Below are 9,997 nucleotides of genomic sequence, written 5' to 3'. Positions count from 1 at the left end.
TATTAATATTTAAAATTAGATTCTCTGTTTTGCAAAAAGTTCAGAAGCATGTGACATTTCTTCTTTAGAATTAAAGGAGATTGTGGGCAGCACACACAGGGACTTTTAAAAAATCATTATAGCAGCTTGGTTTCCCCAGGAAGCAGACAATTTTACATTTAGAACTCTTATTAAGAAGCGTTCTTGGGACCAACTCTTGTGTAAAGGAGGAAAAAGGAAGTGGGATTGTGTTGTGGGGAGTTTGAGCTGTGATGCTGGCCTCAGAACAGCCTCAGCTGATCCCATACTGTGGACTTCCCTGCTGAGTTGTCTTGAGTTAGCTCGGCCTTTCTGTTCCTATACAGTCAGGCTCAGGATGGAGGCCACCATGTCGTGGTGTGCTGGAGCCAGCTCGTAACTCCTCCCAGGAACTGATCGTACCTACCAATTCCCACTGTGCATTCAATGAAGTCAATAATGTCCGTAGTTTAAAATCAGGAATAAAGGGAACATTTACACCATGGAAATCTAAATCAACCAGCACAGGTTGTCTGTTGTATTGGGGAGCTTCTTCTTAAATATTTACTAGGATGAGGCTGCCACTATGAGAACAAGTGTATTCTTGAGTGAGAGATCTCTCAGAAATTTAAGCCATTTTGAAAGGACTGAGAGCACAAGTCTCTTTTCTGACATTTCCAGCAGCTATGGCTGTACAATATCTACCACAACTATGATTATGCTGGCTTCATATTTAAACAATATTTAGAGAGTCTTTGAGTCATTTAAATTAGCAAATGATGTCATAAACAGGAAAGTAAGCTGAGCTAGAATAATGATTGAATATGGTGAGCACTTAGTGAGCTTGTGGAGAAGCTGGAAATGGAAAGAAAATCTACTCCTTTTGAGGACTTGGTCAAGGTTCTGCATTATGCCTCTAGAGTTTTTAATAACTATGTCTCTGAAGAACTATTTTGCTAGAAAATAACTGATTCATTTTTATTTTTTGGTACCGGGGATCGAACTCTGGGTCCTGCACTTGCAAGGCAGGCAGCGGCACCACTGAGCTAAATCCCCGGCCCAGAAAATAACTGATTCAAAAAGAAATCACATAGTATAGGTTCAGGTTTTTGTTGCTGTTATTGTTTTAATGAGACTTTTTTGACAAATTTGGCATGAGGATAGATTTACAAAATAACCTGCTAAAATTGAATTTAAAAACTGAAGAGTCATTTCAATATTTGAAAGATAATTAAGTTAAAAACCACGATGTAGTTGAGGAGAGTGGGTTACTGTTTAAGGAAATGGAGAACTTCAGCACTACAAATGGACCAAGTTCTTACCCTTGGTGAGTAGACTGTCTTTCCTGAAGAGCAAGGAGCTGTGCATCTCACTGAACGATGAATGCAGGCTTTAAAGTATGGATGCTGGAAGGCTCTCTTCCAAATGCACTAACTCCCTTGTCTTGTAGTTTTAGCCATATATTGTTGGCAGGGTATATGAGTATGGCATTACTGACACTGAACATAATGGGATTAACACTCAGTACAAAATGCTGTAACATGTACTCTGAGTTAAATATTCCAGTAAGGTAGGTAGCCTCTGATACACCAATTGTGAGCATAAACACATGTTCAAGATTGTTGCTTGGTCACTAAATTACCATTACTGATTCTGTGGTGTAATAAATCTAACCCATTCTGTATGATGCTCAGTATATTTTAAACTTAGTTATCCCCTTGATTTGATAACTTGGCTCTAATCAATTAGTACCATAAATAATTTGGGATGTCATCCATAGGATCATGGCTCTTATATCTTGGAAAGCCTTAATATTTTTTTTTTCAATTTTTAAAACCCTTTCCTCTTGGTAGTCCAGTTCTTGAGAGCACCTGGATATCAGGTTATCAAAGTGACTTCTGAAGAGTGTTTCAGAGTTTTAGATTTGCATTCTTAATTTATATTGAAAATAGAAATTTTGTTGTTTTTTGTTTTTTTAGAGAGGGTACTGATGATTGAATCCAGGGTCTTGCATTGACCTACACCTCCAGCCCTTTTCTATTTCTAATTTTGACACAGGATCTCACTAAATTTCCCAGGCTAGACTTGAACTTTGATCCTACCACCTCAGATTACCAGAGTGCTGACATTACAGACGTGAGCCACCACACCTGGCTAAGAACAGAGATTTCTTAATGTTGAGCAATGGTAATTGACTTTTCAAAATGTAAGCAATTGTTTTGTGCTAAGTCCTGGTTCTATGCCTTTTAAAAATTAACTCCTTTATTTTTACGGCAGACCTAGAAAGTAGGTAATGTCATTACCCCCATTATCCATAGAAAGCCTAGGTAATTTGAAGTAAGTCGTATAGTTAATAAGTGATGCGGCCAGGATTTGGGTCCAGGAGTTTTTCTTCAGAAATCATGGTCATAACCATTTTGTTACACTGTCCCAGTATAAATTTACTTCATCTTTAGTCTATTGCAAGAACCCATTAAAGTATCCCTGCTCAAAATTATGCAGTGAAATAATGAATGAAGTATGAGTACAGCAGATTTTAATGGTCACATACAAAGCTAAGCTATTGTACCCCTGTACCACTAAGGAAGGTCTTCCAAGAAAGTGGAATATAGGGGTAACTCAAGGTATTTTTCTCTTCTCTTTGAAAAATTTGATCTACTAATGGAACAGTCAGTAGAATATTATTGGTTCTTAAGTTGTCTTCCCTGGAGCAAGAGTTGGAAGAGGGAGGGGAAATAAGGAGTGTGGTGGCAATGTTTCTCTGACTGTAATGTGGAGAATTTAAATTGTGATTCTGTGTATCCATTGTGGGACCATTTCTGTCAAGTGTCCAGTTGATGCTGTGATTCTCCAAAGATCATGTTCAGTCACAATGGCTCTGGGTACAAAAGCCTCCACTAAAAACCTATAATATGTGTTCTGGGAATAGAAAATCTGTCGCACCAAGAATTATACAGTCAACTACACAAAAACAAGATAGAGAGAGAAAATGATTAGAGGAAATACAAGTGAAGAAACAACGAATGTATTTTGGCTTACTCTAAGCATCATGATGCCACCCGACCACAAAAGTATGTGAGAGAAGAGATGTGGGCACGTTGTACTTGGAGTCATGTATATTCAGTTCGGCCTAATAAACACATGAATGCAAAATGTTCAATTTCCTACAGTAAGTAGTACAGTTATAATCCTTATGGCAAGCATCATGTTTTCCATGTGCTCATAAACAGGAAAACAAAACAACTTACTACCAATTTATCATTTGCTATAGACTGTTAACCTACTCTGTGGGTGATCCCACAGAAATACACTTAGACTTCATTGTACTTTGGGTCACTTTCTCTTACTATCATATCAGCTAGTGTGTTTCCTGAGACCATAAATTAGTTTTACTATCATGTGAAACAAGCAAATGATGCACCCTCAAGGCTGATAGATAGATAGATGATAGATAGATAGATAGATAGATAGATAGATAGATAGATAGATAGATGTGAGTAATTTTATGCCCTCTAACAATTCAGAGCTAGCAACCAAGACTTTACCATTTGTCTATGTGGGATTGAATGAGCAAAGATGTATGTTTAACTTACTAAAAATTCTTGAATAGATTTAATCATTTCTGTAGAAAAATATTCTGTCCTTAAGAATGAAAATTCTCAAAGCTACTGTTGTGACAAGTTAGATCATTTGTGAAATGAGGAATTGAATGGGAAAAGAAGCTGTATTCCAGAGACACGCCTAAATTTGACAGCTCACCTGTATCACGCTGTCATTCAAAATGTTAACCGAGAAAAGCAATTAACATTTCACCTATATGGGCTAACATGTTTATTCATTAGTAAGGTTAAAGACCTATTTTATATTTTATGGGAGATTTATGCAAATAATAGAAAGCAATTAAGATGTTTCTGGCCCAGATGTCACTATCAATTACAAGATAGATTCCTATAGATTGAAGATGAGCTTGGAGCTTCCTCGGAAGGAAGTTGAAAAAATATATTGAAGATATATATGATAGAAAAGTGATAGCTTGAGAGTGTACAAAAGAAAAGAAATCTAAATTCCAGTCTGTCTGAAAGGTCTGATTAAAGCTACTTTCAGCTTTGAGATAAGGTAAAGCATGTCAGGACCAGCTGGGAGGAAGAAGGGTTAGTGAAATAGACAAGTAAACCAGGAGGCTGACAGCATGAACCTCCAAGTGAATTTGTATGAGACCTGGGTAAAGAGAAACATCAAGAAGCAATGGAATGGAACTACTGAAGTGCAGAGATAGGAAAGGAAAATGTGTAAAGGGAGGCTTCAGGTACTCATGGCGCGAGTAATTTCAAGAACTCTTGAATTGAGGTACATAAGCCCCTGTTGCTACTGCCACAGCTTACAGAAAAGCTGGAGACTGTTATCTGACAACCACATGTAGTGCCCAAGGAGATTGAGCAGAGCACTTGGAAAAGGAAGTCTAACAACCAGGCTTCGTCCAAGTGTTGTCTGAGATTAAAAGCAAAAAAGAGAGAGAGAAAAAACAATGACCACATCTTGAACTTTTCTCTTTTTTTAATGTTCAAAAGTATTGAATAAAAGCACACAACCATGTCTGTCTCTACTTTCCGGGAAAGTATTAATTTGCAGGCATGTTTTTCTCATTCTCACTTCAAGTTGATGATGTTCCTAGGTGTTTATAGTTTTATATAAACGTGTCTGGATTATCATTTAGTTTGTCATCAAGGGTTGACTAGAAAATAATCTTATGAGTCCCCAGATGTGATGTTTTACTTCCTGGAACATGGATGGGTATGTCTAGATCATGCAATGCACCTTTATCAACAGGTTCCTTGTTTTAGATCTCTGATTCTCAACCCACATTTTATATTAGAATCACCTAGGGAGCTCTTTACTGATGGCTTCACTCCTTCCTTGAAGAAAAAAAATTATATATATATGGAGGCAGTGCAGGGGCCTTTGGCACTTTTGAAAATCTCTGCAAATCATTTTAGTGTGCAGCCAAGGTCAAGCATTACTTGCTTTAGGTATGATGGAAACAAAGTCAAATGATACCATAATATAATATTTGTAAAGAAAAAATATTCTATAAACTTTTCATATTATGCTAGTACAAGTGATAGCAATTGAAAAGTTCAATGAAAATGGTAATAGTCACAAAAGCTACTGGTGCTCAGAATGAGTGTTCATTGCATGGAGCAAAGATTTAACTACTTTTGTAGGTCTTTCACTGTCTAATAGTTTTTTGAATAATCAATTTTATAACACAATTAGTTAACTAAAGAAAAGAAAACTATAACATTCGCTTGCTAATTCGCATATTTCATTAATGCCAAGGACAAAGAAATGAGTGATTGTTCCCTAATTCTAAAGTGCATAGCCAATCATTATGAAATGTGACTTTTTTTACCAGGCTGGACATTAATTCACATAATTTGTTCCAGGCGGATAAGGATTAGAGCTGCAGTATATAAATCAGGGGCCAAAAAATCTATTTCTGTGCAGGGTTATACAGTAAATATTTGAAGATTTCTGAATCATAAAGTCTCTGTTACAACTACTCTACTCTGGCATTGCAGCCTTTGACAGTATGTAAAAGAATTGGCTGGCTATGTTCCAATAACACTTTATGTACAAAAGCAGGTAATGATCCACATTTGGCCCATGGACCATACTATAAATAAGTAAACTCGTTTTTATCAGTCTGTTGAATTCAAACATCAATCACTCCTTTTCTATCAAAAATGTAACTATCAAAATATCATGTATGGGACTTAAATATCACAGTACAATTCAAAAGAACATTCAAGAAATGAAATTCTAGGAGCAACTTTTCTTACTAACCACTTTAAATGCTCCTTAATTTAACTTCTATTTTCTTTCTAATTTAAAGTAGAAATCCAAGTTTTCAGCTAACCTAAAACGTTTTAAAAGCCAGAAGTTCATTTGCTATACAGATACAGGCAGCAGTGGTTTTCAGTTCTTAGTTTGAAGCTTTAGTCCTTGGTCTTCCCTTTCTCCTATTTTTGAGTCTTTAGGTGCCTGCTTACAGTTACCAAAAAGAAAAAGAAAAAAGATATTAGATTACCTTATATCTCACAGTCCCTTTTGGATCACCATCTTTGACTCCCATTTATTTTTCCTTCCCTATAGCAAAACCATCAGAAGAGAACAAAACATATGGCATTGTGGAAGCACTGATTCACATAAAAATTTGTACCTTATTTTTTCAACCAGTATTTTGTCTGGAACCTAACCTCAGAACACACCCATGAAGAAGCTCAGTGCCCTCTCCACTCTAGACGCAGTGTTATGGCTGGGAAGATGGATTACAGAAATTTCAGGCAAACGGGGTAGGTGCTTATATATGGATGAAAGGTATTTGTGTAATTTTGGAGTGAAAGGGTAGCAGTCCTCTTGGGGAAGAGCTGATTCCAAAATCATGTATCAGTGAGAAAGCAGAAATTATGCTAGGATAGGTCTAAATAAAAAGGATCAGAGAAGGTATCCCCTGCCTTGGTTTCTTGGGCAACAAGCATGAAAGAATGTGTAAATGTTTCCTTCATACTTTTTTCCAAAAGGCATGGATATAAGCCACATACTCAGAGAGAATGAGGGTGGGAATCAGGAAAGGAGAGGAAGGGGGAGGAAGAGAAAGAAGGAGGTAGAGAGAGGAAAAGAAAAAGAGAGGGAGAGAGGGAGAAAGAGAGAGAGGAAGGGGGGATGGAGGGAGTGAGGAAGGCAGGTGGGGGGAGAGCATCATCCATTGGGCCTAAATGATATGCAAAACTCAGATTAAGAATTAGAGTTCAGGAGAGAAACAGTCAGATTTCCACAAATCTAGTGGGATTAGAGACCAGTGCCTAAATTCAGCAGAAATGAGTTGCACATCAACCAAAGACAATAGACAACAAAAGGTGCCTGCAGATAAAATGCCCACTCCATTTAATACCTGAAAGTCAAATAAACATTTCTCATTCATTTCTAGAACTTAGCTGCCACTTCAAGGAGAAAGGACAGAGGAGGCAAAAATCTGAAATAGCTTAAAATATGGAAATGTCTGAGTTATTCTGAATATGTAATAGTAATTTTTTGCCTCTTGTAATAGAGGTTCAAGGTAAAAATAACTTCAATTTGAAATTATGTGAGAATGTCACATACTGAATACTTATATTTGTAACTATAAAATTTGGTCCTGCTACCTGTTCCTGGGGAGATCGGAAGACCAGCACTGGAAAGATCAACATTTGAAATGAAAGCTAACTCATAACTCAATGTGTTATGTATATAGCCCAGCATGGGGATTCAGGCCTGAAAATAACAATTCTGTCTTGGCTGCCTTCATCTTTTCCAGAAGGACTTCTTTGTATACCTTATATAATGGAGAAGCCTTTGGTATAGTCTTCATCACTCAATAACAATAAATGTGGCAAGAATACAGAGAGATATACAGATGTATGCACAGCTGAAAAGAAGTATATCAGAAAAGTATATACTTAAGGTAGTGACAAATCCCAATAAGGCTGCCTAGCCTGATGTCAGTGGTACAGACCTGGGACGGGAAAGTACTCTTGTTCATCCTAGTCCTAAATCAGGATGCTCAAGTGTTTTAGTGAGAATAAATGGAGTACCACGTTCCTTAATCAGTCACGCTCCTTGGAAAACCCTCAAGGACCACTCCACGGAAAGCCTACTAACAAGCAACTCAGCACCTACACATAGCCTATGGAGTTAGCCCAGATAATGCAGTCAATCAGAAAGGCTCATGGACTGCTTTACCTGTCTAAACCAGATTGACTGCAGTTTCAGTTTTAAAAAACCTACGTGGAATTTCCTCTTCTAAGTCTCATGCCCCAGAGCATAAACTGCTGAATCAGGTTCATGCTGTGCAGGAAATTGTTCACACAGGGTTCATTCATTGGGCCTAGAGTCTTTACTTTTTTTGAACAATACTTTTTGTTACCCCTGTACTTCTATCAACATATTTTAAATGAACACTTTTTTATATATATAGCCTCATCCTGGGAAATGGTATTTATTATCGCAGATTTATATTCTGGCTGTATTTTCTATTATCCATTAAAATAAATAACCAACAACTAAAAGTGTTTTTTCCATGCATTACCTGGAATTATTACACACTGGGAAACAAAATTATGGTACACGATGTAGTTTAGGGTATTTTGAGGTAGAAAATCGATGCCCACATCTCATCCTTATCATTTTTGCATTATATCACCTTTTCCTGTTTTCCAATTCACAAGGGCATAAACCTAATAAGGGAAAATTGTGCGGAATAACTGGATAACATTTATTTTATAGAAGTCAAATCACTGGCTAGGACTTACTTAGAAATGCTGATTATCAGGCCTCCCCATCAAGCTACTGATTCTGAAACCTGGGCTGAGGACAGTAATCTCTGGCTAATGAGCACAACTGGGTTATAGAACATTTCGTGGAGGAGGTAAAATTTTAGCCAGGTCCTGAAGGCTGAGAAATATTTAGGAAAGGACTAGACAATGAAAGTTTCCAGGTTGGATAAATGCCTAAAATGAAGCATGTAGGTAAGGGAAAATGCATAAATCTTGGTCAGAAGACAGTGAAGATACTCACTAGTATGACTCAACTTGTGTGAAAAGGAATATACAGTTAAAATGGGTTAGTTTTCAGGAAGATGGTTGGTTTCCAATGGGAACTGAAAGAGTATTTTGGACTTCATGCTTAAGGCTTCAGACTTGGTTTCAAAGATGAAGCAAACCTGAGTTCTACTGTTTTGAAGAGCTTTGCCTTTAATCTACCTCCCACTGCAGTGTTTCATAAAACATGATCCAAATTCACCAAGCAAGCCCTTGAATTCTTGCTAAATAAACAGACAGTTGGTTTTACTTTAACACTACTAAATAAGAGTGTTTGAGATATGGAAGACAAAACAGTGTTTTATTAAGGAATACTCTACATAATCCTTATGGCTCAGTTAAATGCTATTCCAGGAGTCCCCAAAACTAGTAACTACTGCCTTATTTTCATAGACTCTGCAAGCTGAGACATTTGTACACTTTAAATAGTTGAGAAAAATCTAGACAAAACTATTTTGTGACATGTGAAAATTACATGGTATTCAAATATTAGTATTCATAAAGTTTTATTGGAACACAACCATACCTGTTTGTTATTGACTATGGCTCCCTCTTTGCTACAGCAACAGAGGCAACTAGTTGTACCTGAGACTTATGGCCCACAAGGATAAAATATTTACTATCTAGCTTCTCACAGATAAAGTTTGCTGAACACAGTCCTAAGTGATCCACAAGATCTATGTGATTTTTAGATTCACCCGCTGTGCGGATGTTGGTGATGGGGAAGGGTACAAATAACTCCTTGGACCTAAAAGGAAGTGTAAATCCTGGAATCTCCTTGGCTTCTAGATAGCAGAGGTATAATCTTTTAATGCCAAGAGATTTCAAGGAGACAACAAGAGTATCCTTGTACAGTTCAATGTCTCCAGATTAGGGATAACACACTGGGAGAAGTTATTTTCTGTCCTTATGACAGGCTTTGTTATTTTGTTGATGGAAGAAGGCTAAATTGGGAGACATTAGGATATACTGCAGTTGGAGGCATTTTCCTGGAAATTATGAATCTGATTTGGAAATGGATGCCTTTCAATCAGACAAGCTCAGGATAAGGTAGGTCACATGACAGTAAAATACTTTAGCATTATGTGAATCCTGTTTGTCTTTGAATTTTCTGTATTAAATTTAGTACTACAAAATGTAAGACTGCTGACAAAAAAAGCACTGGATCAAGAACTAGATAAAAGGAATATTCTAGAGGCAAATTCTGCAGTAAGAGCTCTGGTTTTCATTTTCTGATCAGGAAAAATGTATATGGCTTAAGTTTAGAGACAGTCTTCTAATCAGTCTCTCTCTCTCTCTCTCTCTCTCTCTCTCTCTCTCTCTCTCTCTCTCTCCCCTCTTGAGAGAAAAGAGACAAAGAGAAC

Source organism: Fukomys damarensis, unplaced genomic scaffold (genome assembly GCF_012274545.1).
Source record: "Fukomys damarensis isolate Sample0158 unplaced genomic scaffold, DMR_v1.0_HiC HiC_scaffold_39, whole genome shotgun sequence".
Classification (NCBI taxonomy): domain Eukaryota; kingdom Metazoa; phylum Chordata; class Mammalia; order Rodentia; family Bathyergidae; genus Fukomys; species Fukomys damarensis.
The sequence above is the reverse complement of the archived record's forward strand: the minus strand, read 5'-3'. Positions refer to the sequence as shown.